Here is a 27,161-nt window from a genome sequence, read left to right as displayed (position 1 = left end):
AGGTGACATCACAAATCCCTATGGTTACATACACAACAAAGCTGGGTTGTTGTTGTTTACACTCTGCAAGGCCTGTGGAAGTGAGTGACATCATAGCACTGTAGTTCTGAGGGTTCTAGATGGATGCAACAATCTCCTGTTGCTTCTATGAAGGCCATAATAGACGACATCACCAAACAGCTCCATAGTCACATACACAGCAAAGGAGAGATGTTGTTTACACCTAGTGATGTCAGTGGTATTGAGTGACATCACAGCACAGTGCTAAGGCTCCTGGGCCTGGACACAGCAGCGGCTGCAATATCTCAACGGAGAATACGTTTATATATATGTGTGTGTGTGCGCGTATATATATATATATATATATATATATATATATTTCTCCGCCGAAATCACTTTTAAACCCATTTCCACCTTTTTTTCCCTTCTCTTCCTCTTACTTTTTTTTCACGTTTTTTTACGTTTTTCTCCTTTTCGCCTCTTTTCTGGGCGTATTATTCTTCTTTTTCTTCTTTTTTTTCGTCTAATGCATACCCCATCAGTGCAGCAATGCTTATTCAATACCGCCAGCAGATGGAGACACTGGGGGATAATTTTCTAAGGATTTATACTGATTTTTCCTGTCTGAATTTGTCGCACAGAAAGTTGCAGGCCAAATATGTGTGACATTTCTGCGACTTTAGCTTCTAGAGCATTTTTACAACATTATACATAGGTGCTGAATACATAAAAAGCGACTGTTCAGCGACAGACAAGTCGCATCGGCTGAAAGTAGGCCAGAATGTCAGTCCATGTTGGAGCAGGTTTAGATACAGTCTAAAGTATAGATCTCAAAGTCTGTGCACAGAATTTAGCAAGGGCCTCGCACCTTCTGATGCATCAGGTAGGTGCACAATAGCATAGCCTAACCCTCTGTACTTTGGTCTATATTGATGCGGGACATAGACAGCCAGCTGATGACCAATCCATTAGTGCAATGGATGGCTGGAAGCATTTGTCTTTGCCTTTGCAATACCACAGAAGCAATGCATGGTCAATGTACAGCAATGACACACCTGTGTGAACAGCCAGGAGACCCCCCCCCCCCCCCATGTTATGTTACATAGTTACATAGTTAGTACGGTCGAAAAAAGACATATGTCCATCAAGTTCAACCAGGGAATTAAGGGGTAGGGGTGTGGCGCGATATTGGGGAAGGGATGAGATTTTATATTTCTTCATAAGCATTAATCTTATTTTGTCAATTAGGAACATTCAGCACCCACCCGCTATCAAGGCAGCTGCCTATCATGTCATGCCCTACCTGCACAGGTGTGCTGGCTACTCAAATGATCCAATTAAGGAGGCCATTTAGTCAGCAGCAGCAGAAGTCCTGTGCCTGGACGCTCCAACAGCGGCCAGACACAAGCAGAAGCAGAAGCAGCAGAAGCAGCAGCAGCACCACCTTTTGTTTTTTGGCTGCAGCAGCAGCAAGGCCCACAGGGCTGGCTAGCTGGCTAGCCAGCAAGCAGGTAGCAATGAAAGTAGGAATCTTTCTTTTTAACCCTGTAAGGGGGTGGTGCACTGTACCCGAAGATACTGCCATATCGGGTCAATGCATAGGGCGACGGAAGCAAGCTTCGAAATCGGCCCCCGTTCTCAAAAATCCATTTAATATATGGTCCCCAGATAGGGGACGTATCAGATATTAAACTGATAAGAACAGATACTACACTTGATCTTAGCCAAAAGGCCGAGAAGCGATAACCGTGAAAGGGGCGGGCCCAACAAGGTGCCCTTCATGGGCACTATCACTGCTTGCTGTCAGGGAGGCTGCCAGACAATTTTCCATGCACACTCTGGGCTGGGGGGCAGTCAACCACCAGTACACAGAGCAGAACCTAAACCCATACCATTATTGCTAAGCAGCAAGACAGGGGCCCATTGCACTCCCACGGGGCCTTTTTAAATGCAATCCATAACCCGGATTTGCCAGGAACCCTTCTTACTCCTCCTACTTGCATGTGACACTGGGCTTAGGATCTGCATAGGAAACACACACACAAGCACACACCTACCTTTGTTGCCTGCAGATGCCTCCTTGGCTGTCCCCAAACGGTATCAAACCAACACCCACGGGAAGCTGTAAGCATAGAGGACATGCCTGCACCCCATTGGACTTACCTGTGTGGGTTAAATCCGGGTTATTTGACAACCTATGGCGGTGATGGTTCTGCTCAGGCAGAGCAGTGCTGATGCTCCTCATAAAGCTGTCGCTGCTGTGAAGGTTCTAGGTGACATCACAAATCCCTATGGTTACATACACAACAAAGCTGGGTTGTTGTTGTTTACACTCTGCAAGGCCTGTGGAAGTGAGTGACATCATAGCACTGTAGTTCTGAGGGTTCTAGATGGATGCAACAATCTCCTGTTGCTTCTATGAAGGCCATAATAGACAACATCACCAAACAGCTCCATAGTCACATACACAGCAAAGGAGAGATGTTGTTTACACCTAGTGATGTCAGTGGTATTGAGTGACATCACAGCACAGTGCTAAGGCTCCTGGGCCTGGACACAGCAGCGGCTGCAATATCTCAACGGAGAATACGTTTATATATATGTGTGTGTGTGCGCGTATATATATATATATATATATATATATATATATATATATATATATATATATTTCTCCGCCGAAATCACTTTTAAACCCATTTCCACCTTTTTTTCCCTTCTCTTCCTCTTACTTTTTTTTCACGTTTTTTTACGTTTTTCTCCTTTTCGCCTCTTTTCTGGGCGTATTATTCTTCTTTTTCTTCTTTTTTTTCGTCTAATGCATACCCCATCAGTGCAGCAATGCTTATTCAATACCGCCAGCAGATGGAGACACTGGGGGATAATTTTCTAAGGATTTATACTGATTTTTCCTGTCTGAATTTGTCGCACAGAAAGTTGCAGGCCAAATATGTGTGACATTTCTGCGACTTTAGCTTCTAGAGCATTTTTACAACATTATACATAGGTGCTGAATACATAAAAAGCGACTGTTCAGCGACAGACAAGTCGCATCGGCTGAAAGTAGGCCAGAATGTCAGTCCATGTTGGAGCAGGTTTAGATACAGTCTAAAGTATAGATCTCAAAGTCTGTGCACAGAATTTAGCAAGGGCCTCGCACCTTCTGATGCATCAGGTAGGTGCACAATAGCATAGCCTAACCCTCTGTACTTTGGTCTATATTGATGCGGGACATAGACAGCCAGCTGATGACCAATCCATTAGTGCAATGGATGGCTGGAAGCATTTGTCTTTGCCTTTGCAATACCACAGAAGCAATGCATGGTCAATGTACAGCAATGACACACCTGTGTGAACAGCCAGGAGACCCCCCCCCCCCCCCATGTTATGTTACATAGTTACATAGTTAGTACGGTCGAAAAAAGACATATGTCCATCAAGTTCAACCAGGGAATTAAGGGGTAGGGGTGTGGCGCGATATTGGGGAAGGGATGAGATTTTATATTTCTTCATAAGCATTAATCTTATTTTGTCAATTAGGAACATTCAGCACCCACCCGCTATCAAGGCAGCTGCCTATCATGTCATGCCCTACCTGCACAGGTGTGCTGGCTACTCAAATGATCCAATTAAGGAGGCCATTTAGTCAGCAGCAGCAGAAGTCCTGTGCCTGGACGCTCCAACAGCGGCCAGACACAAGCAGAAGCAGAAGCAGCAGAAGCAGCAGCAGCACCACCTTTTGTTTTTTGGCTGCAGCAGCAGCAAGGCCCACAGGGCTGGCTAGCTGGCTAGCCAGCAAGCAGGTAGCAATGAAAGTAGGAATCTTTCTTTTTAACCCTGTAAGGGGGTGGTGCACTGTACCCGAAGATACTGCCATATCGGGTCAATGCATAGGGCGACGGAAGCAAGCTTCGAAATCGGCCCCCGTTCTCAAAAATCCATTTAATATATGGTCCCCAGATAGGGGACGTATCAGATATTAAACTGATAAGAACAGATACTACACTTGATCTTAGCCAAAAGGCCGAGAAGCGATAACCGTGAAAGGGGCGGGCCCAACAAGGTGCCCTTCATGGGCACTATCACTGCTTGCTGTCAGGGAGGCTGCCAGACAATTTTCCATGCACACTCTGGGCTGGGGGGCAGTCAACCACCAGTACACACAGCAGAACCTAAACCCATACCATTATTGCTAAGCAGCAAGACAGGGGCCCATTGCACTCCCACGGGGCCTTTTTAAATGCAATCCATAACCCGGATTTGCCAGGAACCCTTCTTACTCCTCCTACTTGCATGTGACACTGGGCTTAGGATCTGCATAGGAAACACACACACAAGCACACACCTACCTTTGTTGCCTGCAGATGCCTCCTTGGCTGTCCCCAAACGGTATCAAACCAACACCCACGGGAAGCTGTAAGCATAGAGGACATGCCTGCACCCCATTGGACTTACCTGTGTGGGTTAAATCCGGGTTATTTGACAACCTATGGCGGTGATGGTTCTGCTCAGGCAGAGCAGTGCTGATGCTCCTCATAAAGCTGTCGCTGCTGTGAAGGTTCTAGGTGACATCACAAATCCCTATGGTTACATACACAACAAAGCTGGGTTGTTGTTGTTTACACTCTGCAAGGCCTGTGGAAGTGAGTGACATCATAGCACTGTAGTTCTGAGGGTTCTAGATGGATGCAACAATCTCCTGTTGCTTCTATGAAGGCCATAATAGACGACATCACCAAACAGCTCCATAGTCACATACACAGCAAAGGAGAGATGTTGTTTACACCTAGTGATGTCAGTGGTATTGAGTGACATCACAGCACAGTGCTAAGGCTCCTGGGCCTGGACACAGCAGCGGCTGCAATATCTCAACGGAGAATACGTTTATATATATGTGTGTGTGTGCGCGTGTATATATATATATATATATATATATATATATATATATATATATATATATTTCTCCGCCGAAATCACTTTTAAACCCATTTCCACCTTTTTTTCCCTTCTCTTCCTCTTACTTTTTTTTCACGTTTTTTTACGTTTTTCTCCTTTTCGCCTCTTTTCTGGGCGTATTATTCTTCTTTTTCTTCTTTTTTTTCGTCTAATGCATACCCCATCAGTGCAGCAATGCTTATTCAATACCGCCAGCAGATGGAGACACTGGGGGATAATTTTCTAAGGATTTATACTGATTTTTCCTGTCTGAATTTGTCGCACAGAAAGTTGCAGGCCAAATATGTGTGACATTTCTGCGACTTTAGCTTCTAGAGCATTTTTACAACATTATACATAGGTGCTGAATACATAAAAAGCGACTGTTCAGCGACAGACAAGTCGCATCGGCTGAAAGTAGGCCAGAATGTCAGTCCATGTTGGAGCAGGTTTAGATACAGTCTAAAGTATAGATCTCAAAGTCTGTGCACAGAATTTAGCAAGGGCCTCGCACCTTCTGATGCATCAGGTAGGTGCACAATAGCATAGCCTAACCCTCTGTACTTTGGTCTATATTGATGCGGGACATAGACAGCCAGCTGATGACCAATCCATTAGTGCAATGGATGGCTGGAAGCATTTGTCTTTGCCTTTGCAATACCACAGAAGCAATGCATGGTCAATGTACAGCAATGACACACCTGTGTGAACAGCCAGGAGACCCCCCCCCCCCCATGTTATGTTACATAGTTACATAGTTAGTACGGTCGAAAAAAGACATATGTCCATCAAGTTCAACCAGGGAATTAAGGGGTAGGGGTGTGGCGCGATATTGGGGAAGGGATGAGATTTTATATTTCTTCATAAGCATTAATCTTATTTTGTCAATTAGGAACATTCAGCACCCACCCGCTATCAAGGCAGCTGCCTATCATGTCATGCCCTACCTGCACAGGTGTGCTGGCTACTCAAATGATCCAATTAAGGAGGCCATTTAGTCAGCAGCAGCAGAAGTCCTGTGCCTGGACGCTCCAACAGCGGCCAGACACAAGCAGAAGCAGAAGCAGCAGAAGCAGCAGCAGCACCACCTTTTGTTTTTTGGCTGCAGCAGCAGCAAGGCCCACAGGGCTGGCTAGCTGGCTAGCCAGCAAGCAGGTAGCAATGAAAGTAGGAATCTTTCTTTTTAACCCTGTAAGGGGGTGGTGCACTGTACCCGAAGATACTGCCATATCGGGTCAATGCATAGGGCGACGGAAGCAAGCTTCGAAATCGGCCCCCGTTCTCAAAAATCCATTTAATATATGGTCCCCAGATAGGGGACGTATCAGATATTAAACTGATAAGAACAGATACTACACTTGATCTTAGCCAAAAGGCCGAGAAGCGATAACCGTGAAAGGGGCGGGCCCAACAAGGTGCCCTTCATGGGCACTATCACTGCTTGCTGTCAGGGAGGCTGCCAGACAATTTTCCATGCACACTCTGGGCTGGGGGGCAGTCAACCACCAGTACACACAGCAGAACCTAAACCCATACCATTATTGCTAAGCAGCAAGACAGGGGCCCATTGCACTCCCACGGGGCCTTTTTAAATGCAATCCATAACCCGGATTTGCCAGGAACCCTTCTTACTCCTCCTACTTGCATGTGACACTGGGCTTAGGATCTGCATAGGAAACACACACACAAGCACACACCTACCTTTGTTGCCTGCAGATGCCTCCTTGGCTGTCCCCAAACGGTATCAAACCAACACCCACGGGAAGCTGTAAGCATAGAGGACATGCCTGCACCCCATTGGACTTACCTGTGTGGGTTAAATCCGGGTTATTTGACAACCTATGGCGGTGATGGTTCTGCTCAGGCAGAGCAGTGCTGATGCTCCTCATAAAGCTGTCGCTGCTGTGAAGGTTCTAGGTGACATCACAAATCCCTATGGTTACATACACAACAAAGCTGGGTTGTTGTTGTTTACACTCTGCAAGGCCTGTGGAAGTGAGTGACATCATAGCACTGTAGTTCTGAGGGTTCTAGATGGATGCAACAATCTCCTGTTGCTTCTATGAAGGCCATAATAGACGACATCACCAAACAGCTCCATAGTCACATACACAGCAAAGGAGAGATGTTGTTTACACCTAGTGATGTCAGTGGTATTGAGTGACATCACAGCACAGTGCTAAGGCTCCTGGGCCTGGACACAGCAGCGGCTGCAATATCTCAACGGAGAATACGTTTATATATATGTGTGTGTGTGCGCGTATATATATATATATATATATATATATATATATATATATATATATATTTCTCCGCCGAAATCACTTTTAAACCCATTTCCACCTTTTTTTCCCTTCTCTTCCTCTTACTTTTTTTTCACGTTTTTTTACGTTTTTCTCCTTTTCGCCTCTTTTCTGGGCGTATTATTCTTCTTTTTCTTCTTTTTTTTCGTCTAATGCATACCCCATCAGTGCAGCAATGCTTATTCAATACCGCCAGCAGATGGAGACACTGGGGGATAATTTTCTAAGGATTTATACTGATTTTTCCTGTCTGAATTTGTCGCACAGAAAGTTGCAGGCCAAATATGTGTGACATTTCTGCGACTTTAGCTTCTAGAGCATTTTTACAACATTATACATAGGTGCTGAATACATAAAAAGCGACTGTTCAGCGACAGACAAGTCGCATCGGCTGAAAGTAGGCCAGAATGTCAGTCCATGTTGGAGCAGGTTTAGATACAGTCTAAAGTATAGATCTCAAAGTCTGTGCACAGAATTTAGCAAGGGCCTCGCACCTTCTGATGCATCAGGTAGGTGCACAATAGCATAGCCTAACCCTCTGTACTTTGGTCTATATTGATGCGGGACATAGACAGCCAGCTGATGACCAATCCATTAGTGCAATGGATGGCTGGAAGCATTTGTCTTTGCCTTTGCAATACCACAGAAGCAATGCATGGTCAATGTACAGCAATGACACACCTGTGTGAACAGCCAGGAGACCCCCCCCCCCCCATGTTATGTTACATAGTTACATAGTTAGTACGGTCGAAAAAAGACATATGTCCATCAAGTTCAACCAGGGAATTAAGGGGTAGGGGTGTGGCGCGATATTGGGGAAGGGATGAGATTTTATATTTCTTCATAAGCATTAATCTTATTTTGTCAATTAGGAACATTCAGCACCCACCCGCTATCAAGGCAGCTGCCTATCATGTCATGCCCTACCTGCACAGGTGTGCTGGCTACTCAAATGATCCAATTAAGGAGGCCATTTAGTCAGCAGCAGCAGAAGTCCTGTGCCTGGACGCTCCAACAGCGGCCAGACACAAGCAGAAGCAGAAGCAGCAGAAGCAGCAGCAGCACCACCTTTTGTTTTTTGGCTGCAGCAGCAGCAAGGCCCACAGGGCTGGCTAGCTGGCTAGCCAGCAAGCAGGTAGCAATGAAAGTAGGAATCTTTCTTTTTAACCCTGTAAGGGGGTGGTGCACTGTACCCGAAGATACTGCCATATCGGGTCAATGCATAGGGCGACGGAAGCAAGCTTCGAAATCGGCCCCCGTTCTCAAAAATCCATTTAATATATGGTCCCCAGATAGGGGACGTATCAGATATTAAACTGATAAGAACAGATACTACACTTGATCTTAGCCAAAAGGCCGAGAAGCGATAACCGTGAAAGGGGCGGGCCCAACAAGGTGCCCTTCATGGGCACTATCACTGCTTGCTGTCAGGGAGGCTGCCAGACAATTTTCCATGCACACTCTGGGCTGGGGGGCAGTCAACCACCAGTACACACAGCAGAACCTAAACCCATACCATTATTGCTAAGCAGCAAGACAGGGGCCCATTGCACTCCCACGGGGCCTTTTTAAATGCAATCCATAACCCGGATTTGCCAGGAACCCTTCTTACTCCTCCTACTTGCATGTGACACTGGGCTTAGGATCTGCATAGGAAACACACACACAAGCACACACCTACCTTTGTTGCCTGCAGATGCCTCCTTGGCTGTCCCCAAACGGTATCAAACCAACACCCACGGGAAGCTGTAAGCATAGAGGACATGCCTGCACCCCATTGGACTTACCTGTGTGGGTTAAATCCGGGTTATTTGACAACCTATGGCGGTGATGGTTCTGCTCAGGCAGAGCAGTGCTGATGCTCCTCATAAAGCTGTCGCTGCTGTGAAGGTTCTAGGTGACATCACAAATCCCTATGGTTACATACACAACAAAGCTGGGTTGTTGTTGTTTACACTCTGCAAGGCCTGTGGAAGTGAGTGACATCATAGCACTGTAGTTCTGAGGGTTCTAGATGGATGCAACAATCTCCTGTTGCTTCTATGAAGGCCATAATAGACGACATCACCAAACAGCTCCATAGTCACATACACAGCAAAGGAGAGATGTTGTTTACACCTAGTGATGTCAGTGGTATTGAGTGACATCACAGCACAGTGCTAAGGCTCCTGGGCCTGGACACAGCAGCGGCTGCAATATCTCAACGGAGAATACGTTTATATATATGTGTGTGTGTGCGCGTATATATATATATATATATATATATATATATATATATATATATATATATTTCTCCGCCGAAATCACTTTTAAACCCATTTCCACCTTTTTTTCCCTTCTCTTCCTCTTACTTTTTTTTCACGTTTTTTTACGTTTTTCTCCTTTTCGCCTCTTTTCTGGGCGTATTATTCTTCTTTTTCTTCTTTTTTTTCGTCTAATGCATACCCCATCAGTGCAGCAATGCTTATTCAATACCGCCAGCAGATGGAGACACTGGGGGATAATTTTCTAAGGATTTATACTGATTTTTCCTGTCTGAATTTGTCGCACAGAAAGTTGCAGGCCAAATATGTGTGACATTTCTGCGACTTTAGCTTCTAGAGCATTTTTACAACATTATACATAGGTGCTGAATACATAAAAAGCGACTGTTCAGCGACAGACAAGTCGCATCGGCTGAAAGTAGGCCAGAATGTCAGTCCATGTTGGAGCAGGTTTAGATACAGTCTAAAGTATAGATCTCAAAGTCTGTGCACAGAATTTAGCAAGGGCCTCGCACCTTCTGATGCATCAGGTAGGTGCACAATAGCATAGCCTAACCCTCTGTACTTTGGTCTATATTGATGCGGGACATAGACAGCCAGCTGATGACCAATCCATTAGTGCAATGGATGGCTGGAAGCATTTGTCTTTGCCTTTGCAATACCACAGAAGCAATGCATGGTCAATGTACAGCAATGACACACCTGTGTGAACAGCCAGGAGACCCCCCCCCCCCATGTTATGTTACATAGTTACATAGTTAGTACGGTCGAAAAAAGACATATGTCCATCAAGTTCAACCAGGGAATTAAGGGGTAGGGGTGTGGCGCGATATTGGGGAAGGGATGAGATTTTATATTTCTTCATAAGCATTAATCTTATTTTGTCAATTAGGAACATTCAGCACCCACCCGCTATCAAGGCAGCTGCCTATCATGTCATGCCCTACCTGCACAGGTGTGCTGGCTACTCAAATGATCCAATTAAGGAGGCCATTTAGTCAGCAGCAGCAGAAGTCCTGTGCCTGGACGCTCCAACAGCGGCCAGACACAAGCAGAAGCAGAAGCAGCAGAAGCAGCAGCAGCACCACCTTTTGTTTTTTGGCTGCAGCAGCAGCAAGGCCCACAGGGCTGGCTAGCTGGCTAGCCAGCAAGCAGGTAGCAATGAAAGTAGGAATCTTTCTTTTTAACCCTGTAAGGGGGTGGTGCACTGTACCCGAAGATACTGCCATATCGGGTCAATGCATAGGGCGACGGAAGCAAGCTTCGAAATCGGCCCCCGTTCTCAAAAATCCATTTAATATATGGTCCCCAGATAGGGGACGTATCAGATATTAAACTGATAAGAACAGATACTACACTTGATCTTAGCCAAAAGGCCGAGAAGCGATAACCGTGAAAGGGGCGGGCCCAACAAGGTGCCCTTCATGGGCACTATCACTGCTTGCTGTCAGGGAGGCTGCCAGACAATTTTCCATGCACACTCTGGGCTGGGGGGCAGTCAACCACCAGTACACACAGCAGAACCTAAACCCATACCATTATTGCTAAGCAGCAAGACAGGGGCCCATTGCACTCCCACGGGGCCTTTTTAAATGCAATCCATAACCCGGATTTGCCAGGAACCCTTCTTACTCCTCCTACTTGCATGTGACACTGGGCTTAGGATCTGCATAGGAAACACACACACAAGCACACACCTACCTTTGTTGCCTGCAGATGCCTCCTTGGCTGTCCCCAAACGGTATCAAACCAACACCCACGGGAAGCTGTAAGCATAGAGGACATGCCTGCACCCCATTGGACTTACCTGTGTGGGTTAAATCCGGGTTATTTGACAACCTATGGCGGTGATGGTTCTGCTCAGGCAGAGCAGTGCTGATGCTCCTCATAAAGCTGTCGCTGCTGTGAAGGTTCTAGGTGACATCACAAATCCCTATGGTTACATACACAACAAAGCTGGGTTGTTGTTGTTTACACTCTGCAAGGCCTGTGGAAGTGAGTGACATCATAGCACTGTAGTTCTGAGGGTTCTAGATGGATGCAACAATCTCCTGTTGCTTCTATGAAGGCCATAATAGACGACATCACCAAACAGCTCCATAGTCACATACACAGCAAAGGAGAGATGTTGTTTACACCTAGTGATGTCAGTGGTATTGAGTGACATCACAGCACAGTGCTAAGGCTCCTGGGCCTGGACACAGCAGCGGCTGCAATATCTCAACGGAGAATACGTTTATATATATGTGTGTGTGTGCGCGTATATATATATATATATATATATATATATATATATATATATATATATATATTCTCCGCCGAAATCACTTTTAAACCCATTTCCACCTTTTTTTCCCTTCTCTTCCTCTTACTTTTTTTTCACGTTTTTTTACGTTTTTCTCCTTTTCGCCTCTTTTCTGGGCGTATTATTCTTCTTTTTCTTCTTTTTTTTCGTCTAATGCATACCCCATCAGTGCAGCAATGCTTATTCAATACCGCCAGCAGATGGAGACACTGGGGGATAATTTTCTAAGGATTTATACTGATTTTTCCTGTCTGAATTTGTCGCACAGAAAGTTGCAGGCCAAATATGTGTGACATTTCTGCGACTTTAGCTTCTAGAGCATTTTTACAACATTATACATAGGTGCTGAATACATAAAAAGCGACTGTTCAGCGACAGACAAGTCGCATCGGCTGAAAGTAGGCCAGAATGTCAGTCCATGTTGGAGCAGGTTTAGATACAGTCTAAAGTATAGATCTCAAAGTCTGTGCACAGAATTTAGCAAGGGCCTCGCACCTTCTGATGCATCAGGTAGGTGCACAATAGCATAGCCTAACCCTCTGTACTTTGGTCTATATTGATGCGGGACATAGACAGCCAGCTGATGACCAATCCATTAGTGCAATGGATGGCTGGAAGCATTTGTCTTTGCCTTTGCAATACCACAGAAGCAATGCATGGTCAATGTACAGCAATGACACACCTGTGTGAACAGCCAGGAGACCCCCCCATGTTATGTTACATAGTTACATAGTTAGTACGGTCGAAAAAAGACATATGTCCATCAAGTTCAACCAGGGAATTAAGGGGTAGGGGTGTGGCGCGATATTGGGGAAGGGATGAGATTTTATATTTCTTCATAAGCATTAATCTTATTTTGTCAATTAGGAACATTCAGCACCCACCCGCTATCAAGGCAGCTGCCTATCATGTCATGCCCTACCTGCACAGGTGTGCTGGCTACTCAAATGATCCAATTAAGGAGGCCATTTAGTCAGCAGCAGCAGAAGTCCTGTGCCTGGACGCTCCAACAGCGGCCAGACACAAGCAGAAGCAGAAGCAGCAGAAGCAGCAGCAGCACCACCTTTTGTTTTTTGGCTGCAGCAGCAGCAAGGCCCACAGGGCTGGCTAGCTGGCTAGCCAGCAAGCAGGTAGCAATGAAAGTAGGAATCTTTCTTTTTAACCCTGTAAGGGGGTGGTGCACTGTACCCGAAGATACTGCCATATCGGGTCAATGCATAGGGCGACGGAAGCAAGCTTCGAAATCGGCCCCCGTTCTCAAAAATCCATTTAATATATGGTCCCCAAACTGATAAGAACAGATACTACACTTGATCTTAGCCAAAAGGCCGAGAAGCGATAACCGTGAAAGGGGCGGGCCCAACAAGTTCCCTTCATGGGCACTATCACTGCTTGCTGTCAGGGAGGCTGCCAGACAATTTTCCATGCACACTCTGGGCTGGGGGGCAGTCAACCACCAGTACACACAGCAGAACCTAAACCCATACCATTATTGCTAAGCAGCAAGACAGGGGCCCATTGCACTCCCACGGGGCCTTTTTAAATGCAATCCATAACCCGGATTTGCCAGGAACCCTTCTTACTCCTCCTACTTGCATGTGACACTGGGCTTAGGATCTGCATAGGAAACACACACACAAGCACACACCTACCTTTGTTGCCTGCAGATGCCTCCTTGGCTGTCCCCAAACGGTATCAAACCAACACCCACGGGAAGCTGTAAGCATAGAGGACATGCCTGCACCCCATTGGACTTACCTGTGTGGGTTAAACCCGGGTTATTTGACAACCTATGGCGGTGATGGTTCTGCTCAGGCAGAGCAGTGCTGATGCTCCTCATAAAGCTGTCGCTGCTGTGAAGGTTCTAGGTGACATCACAAATCCCTATGGTTACATACACAACAAAGCTGGGTTGTTGTTGTTTACACTCTGCAAGGCCTGTGGAAGTGAGTGACATCATAGCACTGTAGTTCTGAGGGTTCTAGATGGATGCAACAATCTCCTGTTGCTTCTATGAAGGCCGTAATAGACGACATCACCAAACAGCTCCATAGTCACATACACAGCAAAGGAGAGATGTTGTTTACACCTAGTGATGTCAGTGGTATTGAGTGACATCACAGCACAGTGCTAAGGCTCCTGGGCCTGGACACAGCAGCGGCTGCAATATCTCAACGGAGAATACGTTTATATATATGTGTGTGTGTGCGCGTATATATATATATATATATATATATATATATATATATATATATATTCTCCGCCGAAATCACTTTTAAACCCATTTCCACCTTTTTTTCCCTTCTCTTCCTCTTACTTTTTTTTCACGTTTTTTTACGTTTTTCTCCTTTTCGCCTCTTTTCTGGGCGTATTATTCTTCTTTTTCTTCTTTTTTTTCGTCTAATGCATACCCCATCAGTGCAGCAATGCTTATTCAATACCGCCAGCAGATGGAGACACTGGGGGATAATTTTCTAAGGATTTATACTGATTTTTCCTGTCTGAATTTGTCGCACAGAAAGTTGCAGGCCAAATATGTGTGACATTTCTGCGACTTTAGCTTCTAGAGCATTTTTACAACATTATACATAGGTGCTGAATACATAAAAAGCGACTGTTCAGCGACAGACAAGTCGCATCGGCTGAAAGTAGGCCAGAATGTCAGTCCATGTTGGAGCAGGTTTAGATACAGTCTAAAGCATAGATCTCAAAGTCTGTGCACAGAATTTAGCAAGGGCCTCGCACCTTCTGATGCATCAGGTAGGTGCACAATAGCATAGCCTAACCCTCTGTACTTTGGTCTATATTGATGCGGGACATAGACAGCCAGCTGATGACCAATCCATTAGTGCAATGGATGGCTGGAAGCATTTGTCTTTGCCTTTGCAATACCACAGAAGCAATGCATGGTCAATGTACAGCAATGACACACCTGTGTGAACAGCCAGGAGACCCCCCCCCCCCCCCCCCCCATGTTATGTTACATAGTTACATAGTTAGTACGGTCGAAAAAAGACATATGTCCATCAAGTTCAACCAGGGAATTAAGGGGTAGGGGTGTGGCGCGATATTGGGGAAGGGATGAGATTTTATATTTCTTCATAAGCATTAATCTTATTTTGTCAATTAGGAACATTCAGCACCCACCCGCTATCAAGGCAGCTGCCTATCATGTCATGCCCTACCTGCACAGGTGTGCTGGCTACTCAAATGATCCAATTAAGGAGGCCATTTAGTCAGCAGCAGCAGAAGTCCTGTGCCTGGACGCTCCAACAGCGGCCAGACACAAGCAGAAGCAGAAGCAGCAGCAGCACCACCTTTTGTTTTTTGGCTGCAGCAGCAGCAGCAGCAAGGCCCACAGGGCTGGCTAGCTGGCTAGCCAGCAAGCAGGTAGCAATGAAAGTAGGAATCTTTCTTTTTAACCCTGTAAGGGGGTGGTGCACTGTACCCGAAGATACTGCCATATCGGGTCAATGCATAGGGCGACGGAAGCAAGCTTCGAAATCGGCCCCCGTTCTCAAAAATCCATTTAATATATGGTCCCCAGATAGGGGACGTATCAGATATTAAACTGATAAGAACAGATACTACACTTGATCTTAGCCAAAAGGCCGAGAAGCGATAACCGTGAAAGGGGCGGGCCCAACAAGGTCCCCTTCATGGGCACTATCACTGCTTGCTGTCAGGGAGGCTGCCAGACAATTTTCCATGCACACTCTGGGCTGGGGGGCAGTCAACCACCAGTACACACAGCAGAACCTAAACCCATACCATTATTGCTAAGCAGCAAGACAGGGGCCCATTGCACTCCCACGGGGCCTTTTTAAATGCAATCCATAACCCGGATTTGCCAGGAACCCTTCTTACTCCTCCTACTTGCATGTGACACTGGGCTTAGGATCTGCATAGGAAACACACACACAAGCACACACCTACCTTTGTTGCCTGCAGATGCCTCCTTGGCTGTCCCCAAACGGTATCAAACCAACACCCACGGGAAGCTGTAAGCATAGAGGACATGCCTGCACCCCATTGGACTTACCTGTGTGGGTTAAACCCGGGTTATTTGACAACCTATGGCGGTGATGGTTCTGCTCAGGCAGAGCAGTGCTGATGCTCCTCATAAAGCTGTCGCTGCTGTGAAGGTTCTAGGTGACATCACAAATCCCTATGGTTACATACACAACAAAGCTGGGTTGTTGTTGTTTACACTCTGCAAGGCCTGTGGAAGTGAGTGACATCATAGCACTGTAGTTCTGAGGGTTCTAGATGGATGCAACAATCTCCTGTTGCTTCTATGGAGGCCATAATAGACGACATCACCAAACAGCTCCATAGTCACATACACAGCAAAGGAGAGATGTTGTTTACACCTAGTGATGTCAGTGGTATTGAGTGACATCACAGCACAGTGCTAAGGCTCCTGGGCCTGGACACAGCAGCGGCTGCAATATCTCAACGGAGAATACGTTTATATATATGTGTGTGTGTGCGCGTATATATATATATATATATATATATATATATATATATATATATATTTCTCCGCCGAAATCACTTTTAAACCCATTTCCACCTTTTTTTCCCTTCTCTTCCTCTTACTTTTTTTTCACGTTTTTTTACGTTTTTCTCCTTTTCGCCTCTTTTCTGGGCGTATTATTCTTCTTTTTCTTCTTTTTTTTCGTCTAATGCATACCCCATCAGTGCAGCAATGCTTATTCAATACCGCCAGCAGATGGAGACACTGGGGGATAATTTTCTAAGGATTTATACTGATTTTTCCTGTCTGAATTTGTCGCACAGAAAGTTGCAGGCCAAATATGTGTGACATTTCTGCGACTTTAGCTTCTAGAGCATTTTTACAACATTATACATAGGTGCTGAATACATAAAAAGCGACTGTTCAGCGACAGACAAGTCGCATCGGCTGAAAGTAGGCCAGAATGTCAGTCCATGTTGGAGCAGGTTTAGATACAGTCTAAAGCATAGATCTCAAAGTCTGTGCACAGAATTTAGCAAGGGCCTCGCACCTTCTGATGCATCAGGTAGGTGCACAATAGCATAGCCTAACCCTCTGTACTTTGGTCTATATTGATGCGGGACATAGACAGCCAGCTGATGACCAATCCATTAGTGCAATGGATGGCTGGAAGCATTTGTCTTTGCCTTTGCAATACCACAGAAGCAATGCATGGTCAATGTACAGCAATGACACACCTGTGTGAACAGCCAGGAGACCCCCCCCCCCCCCCCATGTTATGTTACATAGTTACATAGTTAGTACGGTCGAAAAAAGACATATGTCCATCAAGTTCAACCAGGGAATTAAGGGGTAGGGGTGTGGCGCGATATTGGGGAAGGGATGAGATTTTATATTTCTTCATAAGCATTAATCTTATTTTGTCAATTAGGAACATTCAGCACCCACCCGCTATCAAGGCAGCTGCCTATCATGTCATGCCCTACCTGCACAGGTGTGCTGGCTACTCAAATGATCCAATTAAGGAGGCCATTTAGTCAGCAGCAGCAGAAGTCCTGTGCCTGGACGCTCCAACAGGGGCCAGACACAAGCAGAAGCAGAAGCAGCAGAAGCAGCAGCAGCACCACCTTTTGTTTTTTGGCTGCAGCAGCAGCAGCAGCAAGGCCCACAGGGCTGGCTAGCTGGCTAGCCAGCAAGCAGGTAGCAATGAAAGTAGGAATCTTTCTTTTTAACCCTGTAAGGGGGTGGTGCACTGTACCCGAAGATACTGCCATATCGGGTCAATGCATAGGGCGACGGAAGCAAGCTTCGAAATCGGCCCCCGTTCTCAAAAATCCATTTAATATATGGTCCCCAGATAGGGGACGTATCAGATATTAAACTGATAAGAACAGATACTACACTTGATCTTAGCCAAAAGGCCGAGAAGCGATAACCGTGAAAGGGGCGGGCCCAACAAGGTCCCCTTCATGGGCACTATCACTGCTTGCTGTCAGGGAGGCTGCCAGACAATTTTCCATGCACACTCTGGGCTGGGGGGCAGTCAACCACCAGTACACACAGCAGAACCTAAACCCATACCATTATTGCTAAGCAGCAAGACAGGGGCCCATTGCACTCCCACGGGGCCTTTTTAAATGCAATCCATAACCCGGATTTGCCAGGAACCCTTCTTACTCCTCCTACTTGCATGTGACACTGGGCTTAGGATCTGCATAGGAAACACACACACAAGCACACACCTACCTTTGTTGCCTGCAGATGCCTCCTTGGCTGTCCCCAAACGGTATCAAACCAACACCCACGGGAAGCTGTAAGCATAGAGGACATGCCTGCACCCCATTGGACTTACCTGTGTGGGTTAAACCCGGGTTATTTGACAACCTATGGCGGTGATGGTTCTGCTCAGGCAGAGCAGTGCTGATGCTCCTCATAAAGCTGTCGCTGCTGTGAAGGTTCTAGGTGACATCACAAATCCCTATGGTTACATACACAACAAAGCTGGGTTGTTGTTGTTTACACTCTGCAAGGCCTGTGGAAGTGAGTGACATCATAGCACTGTAGTTCTGAGGGTTCTAGATGGATGCAACAATCTCCTGTTGCTTCTATGAAGGCCATAATAGACGACATCACCAAACAGCTCCATAGTCACATACACAGCAAAGGAGAGATGTTGTTTACACCTAGTGATGTCAGTGGTATTGAGTGACATCACAGCACAGTGCTAAGGCTCCTGGGCCTGGACACAGCAGCGGCTGCAATATCTCAACGGAGAATACGTTTATATATATGTGTGTGTGTGCGCGTATATATATATATATATATATATATATATATATATATATATATTTCTCCGCCGAAATCACTTTTAAACCCATTTCCACCTTTTTTTCCCTTCTCTTCCTCTTACTTTTTTTTCACGTTTTTTTACGTTTTTCTCCTTTTCGCCTCTTTTCTGGGCGTATTATTCTTCTTTTTCTTCTTTTTTTTCGTCTAATGCATACCCCATCAGTGCAGCAATGCTTATTCAATACCGCCAGCAGATGGAGACACTGGGGGATAATTTTCTAAGGATTTATACTGATTTTTCCTGTCTGAATTTGTCGCACAGAAAGTTGCAGGCCAAATATGTGTGACATTTCTGCGACTTTAGCTTCTAGAGCATTTTTACAACATTATACATAGGTGCTGAATACATAAAAAGCGACTGTTCAGCGACAGACAAGTCGCATCGGCTGAAAGTAGGCCAGAATGTCAGTCCATGTTGGAGCAGGTTTAGATACAGTCTAAAGCATAGATCTCAAAGTCTGTGCACAGAATTTAGCAAGGGCCTCGCACCTTCTGATGCATCAGGTAGGTGCACAATAGCATAGCCTAACCCTCTGTACTTTGGTCTATATTGATGCGGGACATAGACAGCCAGCTGATGACCAATCCATTAGTGCAATGGATGGCTGGAAGCATTTGTCTTTGCCTTTGCAATACCACAGAAGCAATGCATGGTCAATGTACAGCAATGACACACCTGTGTGAACAGCCAGGAGACCCCCCCCCCCCCCCCCATGTTATGTTACATAGTTACATAGTTAGTACGGTCGAAAAAAGACATATGTCCATCAAGTTCAACCAGGGAATTAAGGGGTAGGGGTGTGGCGCGATATTGGGGAAGGGATGAGATTTTATATTTCTTCATAAGCATTAATCTTATTTTGTCAATTAGGAACATTCAGCACCCACCCGCTATCAAGGCAGCTGCCTATCATGTCATGCCCTACCTGCACAGGTGTGCTGGCTACTCAAATGATCCAATTAAGGAGGCCATTTAGTCAGCAGCAGCAGAAGTCCTGTGCCTGGACGTCCAACAGCGGCCAGACACAAGCAGAAGCAGAAGCAGCAGCAGCACCACCTTTTGTTTTTTGGCTGCAGCAGCAGCAGCAGCAAGGCCCACAGGGCTGGCTAGCTGGCTAGCCAGCAAGCAGGTAGCAATGAAAGTAGGAATCTTTCTTTTTAACCCTGTAAGGGGGTGGTGCACTGTACCCGAAGATACTGCCATATCGGGTCAATGCATAGGGCGACGGAAGCAAGCTTCGAAATCGGCCCCCGTTCTCAAAAATCCATTTAATATATGGTCCCCAGATAGGGGACGTATCAGATATTAAACTGATAAGAACAGATACTACACTTGATCTTAGCCAAAAGGCCGAGAAGCGATAACCGTGAAAGGGGCGGGCCCAACAAGGTCCCCTTCATGGGCACTATCACTGCTTGCTGTCAGGGAGGCTGCCAGACAATTTTCCATGCACACTCTGGGCTGGGGGGCAGTCAACCACCAGTACACACAGCAGAACCTAAACCCATACCATTATTGCTAAGCAGCAAGACAGGGGCCCATTGCACTCCCACGGGGCCTTTTTAAATGCAATCCATAACCCGGATTTGCCAGGAACCCTTCTTACTCCTCCTACTTGCATGTGACACTGGGCTTAGGATCTGCATAGGAAACACACACACAAGCACACACCTACCTTTGTTGCCTGCAGATGCCTCCTTGGCTGTCCCCAAACGGTATCAAACCAACACCCACGGGAAGCTGTAAGCATAGAGGACATGCCTGCACCCCATTGGACTTACCTGTGTGGGTTAAACCCGGGTTATTTGACAACCTATGGCGGTGATGGTTCTGCTCAGGCAGAGCAGTGCTGATGCTCCTCATAAAGCTGTCGCTGCTGTGAAGGTTCTAGGTGACATCACAAATCCCTATGGTTACATACACAACAAAGCTGGGTTGTTGTTGTTTACACTCTGCAAGGCCTGTGGAAGTGAGTGACATCATAGCACTGTAGTTCTGAGGGTTCTAGATGGATGCAACAATCTCCTGTTGCTTCTATGAAGGCCATAATAGACGACATCACCAAACAGCTCCATAGTCACATACACAGCAAAGGAGAGATGTTGTTTACACCTAGTGATGTCAGTGGTATTGAGTGACATCACAGCACAGTGCTAAGGCTCCTGGGCCTGGACACAGCAGCGGCTGCAATATCTCAACGGAGAATACGTTTATATATATGTGTGTGTGTGCGCGTATATATATATATATATATATATATATATATATATATATATATTTCTCCGCCGAAATCACTTTTAAACCCATTTCCACCTTTTTTTCCCTTCTCTTCCTCTTACTTTTTTTTCACGTTTTTTTACGTTTTTCTCCTTTTCGCCTCTTTTCTGGGCGTATTATTCTTCTTTTTCTTCTTTTTTTTCGTCTAATGCATACCCCATCAGTGCAGCAATGCTTATTCAATACCGCCAGCAGATGGAGACACTGGGGGATAATTTTCTAAGGATTTATACTGATTTTTCCTGTCTGAATTTGTCGCACAGAAAGTTGCAGGCCAAATATGTGTGACATTTCTGCGACTTTAGCTTCTAGAGCATTTTTACAACATTATACATAGGTGCTGAATACATAAAAAGCGACTGTTCAGCGACAGACAAGTCGCATCGGCTGAAAGTAGGCCAGAATGTCAGTCCATGTTGGAGCAGGTTTAGATACAGTCTAAAGCATAGATCTCAAAGTCTGTGCACAGAATTTAGCAAGGGCCTCGCACCTTCTGATGCATCAGGTAGGTGCACAATAGCATAGCCTAACCCTCTGTACTTTGGTCTATATTGATGCGGGACATAGACAGCCAGCTGATGACCAATCCATTAGTGCAATGGATGGCTGGAAGCATTTGTCTTTGCCTTTGCAATACCACAGAAGCAATGCATGGTCAATGTACAGCAATGACACACCTGTGTGAACAGCCAGGAGACCCCCCCCCCCCCCCCCCCATGTTATGTTACATAGTTACATAGTTAGTACGGTCGAAAAAAGACATATGTCCATCAAGTTCAACCAGGGAATTAAGGGGTAGGGGTGTGGCGCGATATTGGGGAAGGGATGAGATTTTATATTTCTTCATAAGCATTAATCTTATTTTGTCAATTAGGAACATTCAGCACCCACCCGCTATCAAGGCAGCTGCCTATCATGTCATGCCCTACCTGCACAGGTGTGCTGGCTACTCAAATGATCCAATTAAGGAGGCCATTTAGTCAGCAGCAGCAGAAGTCCTGTGCCTGGACGCTCCAACAGCGGCCAGACACAAGCAGAAGCAGAAGCAGCAGCAGCACCACCTTTTGTTTTTTGGCTGCAGCAGCAGCAGCAGCAAGGCCCACAGGGCTGGCTAGCTGGCTAGCCAGCAAGCAGGTAGCAATGAAAGTAGGAATCTTTCTTTTTAACCCTGTAAGGGGGTGGTGCACTGTACCCGAAGATACTGCCATATCGGGTCAATGCATAGGGCGACGGAAGCAAGCTTCGAAATCGGCCCCCGTTCTCAAAAATCCATTTAATATATGGTCCCCAGATAGGGGACGTATCAGATATTAAACTGATAAGAACAGATACTACACTTGATCTTAGCCAAAAGGCCGAGAAGCGATAACCGTGAAAGGGGCGGGCCCAACAAGGTCCCCTTCATGGGCACTATCACTGCTTGCTGTCAGGGAGGCTGCCAGACAATTTTCCATGCACACTCTGGGCTGGGGGGCAGTCAACCACCAGTACACACAGCAGAACCTAAACCCATACCATTATTGCTAAGCAGCAAGACAGGGGCCCATTGCACTCCCACGGGGCCTTTTTAAATGCAATCCATAACCCGGATTTGCCAGGAACCCTTCTTACTCCTCCTACTTGCATGTGACACTGGGCTTAGGATCTGCATAGGAAACACACACACAAGCACACACCTACCTTTGTTGCCTGCAGATGCCTCCTTGGCTGTCCCCAAACGGTATCAAACCAACACCCACGGGAAGCTGTAAGCATAGAGGACATGCCTGCACCCCATTGGACTTACCTGTGTGGGTTAAACCCGGGTTATTTGACAACCTATGGCGGTGATGGTTCTGCTCAGGCAGAGCAGTGCTGATGCTCCTCATAAAGCTGTCGCTGCTGTGAAGGTTCTAGGTGACATCACAAATCCCTATGGTTACATACACAACAAAGCTGGGTTGTTGTTGTTTACACTCTGCAAGGCCTGTGGAAGTGAGTGACATCATAGCACTGTAGTTCTGAGGGTTCTAGATGGATGCAACAATCTCCTGTTGCTTCTATGAAGGCCATAATAGACGACATCACCAAACAGCTCCATAGTCACATACACAGCAAAGGAGAGATGTTGTTTACACCTAGTGATGTCAGTGGTATTGAGTGACATCACAGCACAGTGCTAAGGCTCCTGGGCCTGGACACAGCAGCGGCTGCAATATCTCAACGGAGAATACGTTTATATATATGTGTGTGTGTGCGCGTATATATATATATATATATATATATATATATTTCTCCGCCGAAATCACTTTTAAACCCATTTCCACCTTTTTTTCCCTTCTCTTCCTCTTACTTTTTTTTCACGTTTTTTTACGTTTTTCTCCTTTTCGCCTCTTTTCTGGGCGTATTATTCTTCTTTTTCTTCTTTTTTTTCGTCTAATGCATACCCCATCAGTGCAGCAATGCTTATTCAATACCGCCAGCAGATGGAGACACTGGGGGATAATTTTCTAAGGATTTATACTGATTTTTCCTGTCTGAATTTGTCGCACAGAAAGTTGCAGGCCAAATATGTGTGACATTTCTGCGACTTTAGCTTCTAGAGCATTTTTACAACATTATACATAGGTGCTGAATACATAAAAAGCGACTGTTCAGCGACAGACAAGTCGCATCGGCTGAAAGTAGGCCAGAATGTCAGTCCATGTTGGAGCAGGTTTAGATACAGTCTAAAGCATAGATCTCAAAGTCTGTGCACAGAATTTAGCAAGGGCCTCGCACCTTCTGATGCATCAGGTAGGTGCACAATAGCATAGCCTAACCCTCTGTACTTTGGTCTATATTGATGCGGGACATAGACAGCCAGCTGATGACCAATCCATTAGTGCAATGGATGGCTGGAAGCATTTGTCTTTGCCTTTGCAATACCACAGAAGCAATGCATGGTCAATGTACAGCAATGACACACCTGTGTGAACAGCCAGGAGACCCCCCCCCCCCCCATGTTATGTTACATAGTTACATAGTTAGTACGGTCGAAAAAAGACATATGTCCATCAAGTTCAACCAGGGAATTAAGGGGTAGGGGTGTGGCGCGATATTGGGGAAGGGATGAGATTTTATATTTCTTCATAAGCATTAATCTTATTTTGTCAATTAGGAACATTCAGCACCCACCCGCTATCAAGGCAGCTGCCTATCATGTCATGCCCTACCTGCACAGGTGTGCTGGCTACTCAAATGATCCAATTAAGGAGGCCATTTAGTCAGCAGCAGCAGAAGTCCTGTGCCTGGACGCTCCAACAGCGGCCAGACACAAGCAGAAGCAGAAGCAGCAGCAGCACCACCTTTTGTTTTTTGGCTGCAGCAGCAGCAGCAGCAAGGCCCACAGGGCTGGCTAGCTGGCTAGCCAGCAAGCAGGTAGCAATGAAAGTAGGAATCTTTCTTTTTAACCCTGTAAGGGGGTGGTGCACTGTACCCGAAGATACTGCCATATCGGGTCAATGCATAGGGCGACGGAAGCAAGCTTCGAAATCGGCCCCCGTTCTCAAAAATCCATTTAATATATGGTCCCCAGATAGGGGACGTATCAGATATTAAACTGATAAGAACAGATACTACACTTGATCTTAGCCAAAAGGCCGAGAAGCGATAACCGTGAAAGGGGCGGGCCCAACAAGGTCCCCTTCATGGGCACTATCACTGCTTGCTGTCAGGGAGGCTGCCAGACAATTTTCCATGCACACTCTGGGCTGGGGGGCAGTCAACCACCAGTACACACAGCAGAACCTAAACCCATACCATTATTGCTAAGCAGCAAGACAGGGGCCCATTGCACTCCCACGGGGCCTTTTTAAATGCAATCCATAACCCGGATTTGCCAGGAACCCTTCTTACTCCTCCTACTTGCATGTGACACTGGGCTTAGGATCTGCATAGGAAACACACACACAAGCACACACCTACCTTTGTTGCCTGCAGATGCCTCCTTGGCTGTCCCCAAACGGTATCAAACCAACACCCACGGGAAGCTGTAAGCATAGAGGACATGCCTGCACCCCATTGGACTTACCTGTGTGGGTTAAACCCGGGTTATTTGACAACCTATGGCGGTGATGGTTCTGCTCAGGCAGAGCAGTGCTGATGCTCCTCATAAAGCTGTCGCTGCTGTGAAGGTTCTAGGTGACATCACAAATCCCTATGGTTACATACACAACAAAGCTGGGTTGTTGTTGTTTACACTCTGCAAGGCCTGTGGAAGTGAGTGACATCATAGCACTGTAGTTCTGAGGGTTCTAGATGGATGCAACAATCTCCTGTTGCTTCTATGAAGGCCATAATAGACGACATCACCAAACAGCTCCATAGTCACATACACAGCAAAGGAGAGATGTTGTTTACACCTAGTGATGTCAGTGGTATTGAGTGACATCACAGCACAGTGCTAAGGCTCCTGGGCCTGGACACAGCAGCGGCTGCAATATCTCAACGGAGAATACGTTTATATATATGTGTGTGTGTGCGCGTATATATATATATATATATATATATATATATATATATATATATATTTCTCCGCCGAAATCACTTTTAAACCCATTTCCACCTTTTTTTCCCTTCTCTTCCTCTTACTTTTTTTTCACGTTTTTTTACGTTTTTCTCCTTTTCGCCTCTTTTCTGGGCGTATTATTCTTCTTTTTCTTCTTTTTTTTCGTCTAATGCATACCCCATCAGTGCAGCAATGCTTATTCAATACCGCCAGCAGATGGAGACACTGGGGGATAATTTTCTAAGGATTTATACTGATTTTTCCTGTCTGAATTTGTCGCACAGAAAGTTGCAGGCCAAATATGTGTGACATTTCTGCGACTTTAGCTTCTAGAGCATTTTTACAACATTATACATAGGTGCTGAATACATAAAAAGCGACTGTTCAGCGACAGACAAGTCGCATCGGCTGAAAGTAGGCCAGAATGTCAGTCCATGTTGGAGCAGGTTTAGATACAGTCTAAAGCATAGATCTCAAAGTCTGTGCACAGAATTTAGCAAGGGCCTCGCACCTTCTGATGCATCAGGTAGGTGCACAATAGCATAGCCTAACCCTCTGTACTTTGGTCTATATTGATGCGGGACATAGACAGCCAGCTGATGACCAATCCATTAGTGCAATGGATGGCTGGAAGCATTTGTCTTTGCCTTTGCAATACCACAGAAGCAATGCATGGTCAATGTACAGCAATGACACACCTGTGTGAACAGCCAGGAGACCCCCCCCCCCCCATGTTATGTTACATAGTTACATAGTTAGTACGGTCGAAAAAAGACATATGTCCATCAAGTTCAACCAGGGAATTAAGGGGTAGGGGTGTGGCGCGATATTGGGGAAGGGATGAGATTTTATATTTCTTCATAAGCATTAATCTTATTTTGTCAATTAGGAACATTCAGCACCCACCCGCTATCAAGGCAGCTGCCTATCATGTCATGCCCTACCTGCACAGGTGTGCTGGCTACTCAAATGATCCAATTAAGGAGGCCATTTAGTCAGCAGCAGCAGAAGTCCTGTGCCTGGACGCTCCAACAGCGGCCAGACACAAGCAGAAGCAGAAGCAGCAGCAGCACCACCTTTTGTTTTTTGGCTGCAGCAGCAGCAGCAGCAAGGCCCACAGGGCTGGCTAGCTGGCTAGCCAGCAAGCAGGTAGCAATGAAAGTAGGAATCTTTCTTTTTAACCCTGTAAGGGGGTGGTGCACTGTACCCGAAGATACTGCCATATCGGGTCAATGCATAGGGCGACGGAAGCAAGCTTCGAAATCGGCCCCCGTTCTCAAAAATCCATTTAATATATGGTCCCCAGATAGGGGACGTATCAGATATTAAACTGATAAGAACAGATACTACACTTGATCTTAGCCAAAAGGCCGAGAAGCGATAACCGTGAAAGGGGCGGGCCCAACAAGGTCCCCTTCATGGGCACTATCACTGCTTGCTGTCAGGGAGGCTGCCAGACAATTTTCCATGCACACTCTGGGCTGGGGGGCAGTCAACCACCAGTACACACAGCAGAACCTAAACCCATACCATTATTGCTAAGCAGCAAGACAGGGGCCCATTGCACTCCCACGGGGCCTTTTTAAATGCAATCCATAACCCGGATTTGCCAGGAACCCTTCTTACTCCTCCTACTTGCATGTGACACTGGGCTTAGGATCTGCATAGGAAACACACACACAAGCACACACCTACCTTTGTTGCCTGCAGATGCCTCCTTGG

At 46.1% G+C, this 27,161-nt stretch overlaps 11 non-coding genes and 1 pseudogene across 11 annotated transcripts; all 12 read right to left on the bottom strand.

Annotated features, from left to right (window-relative positions):
* Positions 1 to 1,553: 1,553 nt before the first annotated feature.
* On the bottom strand, positions 1,554 to 1,744 carry LOC130340510 (U2 spliceosomal RNA). Its single transcript, XR_008880615.1, has one exon. It is a non-coding gene; the product is annotated as a U2 spliceosomal RNA (small nuclear RNA).
* Positions 1,745 to 3,842: 2,098 nt separating this feature from the next.
* LOC130340609 (U2 spliceosomal RNA) lies at positions 3,843 to 4,033 on the bottom strand. Its single transcript, XR_008880702.1, has one exon. It is a non-coding gene; the product is annotated as a U2 spliceosomal RNA (small nuclear RNA).
* Positions 4,034 to 6,129: 2,096 nt separating this feature from the next.
* On the bottom strand, positions 6,130 to 6,320 carry LOC130340608 (U2 spliceosomal RNA). The gene has a single exon (XR_008880701.1). It is a non-coding gene; the product is annotated as a U2 spliceosomal RNA (small nuclear RNA).
* A 2,092-nt stretch (positions 6,321 to 8,412) lies between these two features.
* On the bottom strand, positions 8,413 to 8,603 carry LOC130340607 (U2 spliceosomal RNA). Its single transcript, XR_008880700.1, has one exon. It is a non-coding gene; the product is annotated as a U2 spliceosomal RNA (small nuclear RNA).
* Positions 8,604 to 10,696: 2,093 nt separating this feature from the next.
* On the bottom strand, positions 10,697 to 10,887 carry LOC130340606 (U2 spliceosomal RNA). Its single transcript, XR_008880699.1, has one exon. It is a non-coding gene; the product is annotated as a U2 spliceosomal RNA (small nuclear RNA).
* Positions 10,888 to 12,976: 2,089 nt separating this feature from the next.
* On the bottom strand, positions 12,977 to 13,144 carry LOC130340554 (U2 spliceosomal RNA; annotated as a pseudogene).
* A 2,092-nt stretch (positions 13,145 to 15,236) lies between these two features.
* On the bottom strand, positions 15,237 to 15,427 carry LOC130340605 (U2 spliceosomal RNA). Its single transcript, XR_008880698.1, has one exon. It is a non-coding gene; the product is annotated as a U2 spliceosomal RNA (small nuclear RNA).
* Positions 15,428 to 17,526: 2,099 nt separating this feature from the next.
* Positions 17,527 to 17,717, bottom strand: LOC130340603 (U2 spliceosomal RNA). Its single transcript, XR_008880696.1, has one exon. It is a non-coding gene; the product is annotated as a U2 spliceosomal RNA (small nuclear RNA).
* A 2,088-nt stretch (positions 17,718 to 19,805) lies between these two features.
* LOC130340602 (U2 spliceosomal RNA) lies at positions 19,806 to 19,996 on the bottom strand. Its single transcript, XR_008880695.1, has one exon. It is a non-coding gene; the product is annotated as a U2 spliceosomal RNA (small nuclear RNA).
* Positions 19,997 to 22,087: 2,091 nt separating this feature from the next.
* On the bottom strand, positions 22,088 to 22,278 carry LOC130340600 (U2 spliceosomal RNA). Its single transcript, XR_008880694.1, has one exon. It is a non-coding gene; the product is annotated as a U2 spliceosomal RNA (small nuclear RNA).
* A 2,074-nt stretch (positions 22,279 to 24,352) lies between these two features.
* Positions 24,353 to 24,543, bottom strand: LOC130340599 (U2 spliceosomal RNA). The gene has a single exon (XR_008880693.1). It is a non-coding gene; the product is annotated as a U2 spliceosomal RNA (small nuclear RNA).
* A 2,087-nt stretch (positions 24,544 to 26,630) lies between these two features.
* Positions 26,631 to 26,821, bottom strand: LOC130340598 (U2 spliceosomal RNA). The gene has a single exon (XR_008880692.1). It is a non-coding gene; the product is annotated as a U2 spliceosomal RNA (small nuclear RNA).
* Positions 26,822 to 27,161: the final 340 nt, after the last annotated feature.

Source organism: Hyla sarda, unplaced genomic scaffold (genome assembly GCF_029499605.1).
Source record: "Hyla sarda isolate aHylSar1 unplaced genomic scaffold, aHylSar1.hap1 scaffold_597, whole genome shotgun sequence".
NCBI classification, from domain to species: domain Eukaryota; kingdom Metazoa; phylum Chordata; class Amphibia; order Anura; family Hylidae; genus Hyla; species Hyla sarda.
Note: the sequence above shows the minus strand (reverse complement) of the source record. Positions and strands in the feature narration are given on the sequence as shown.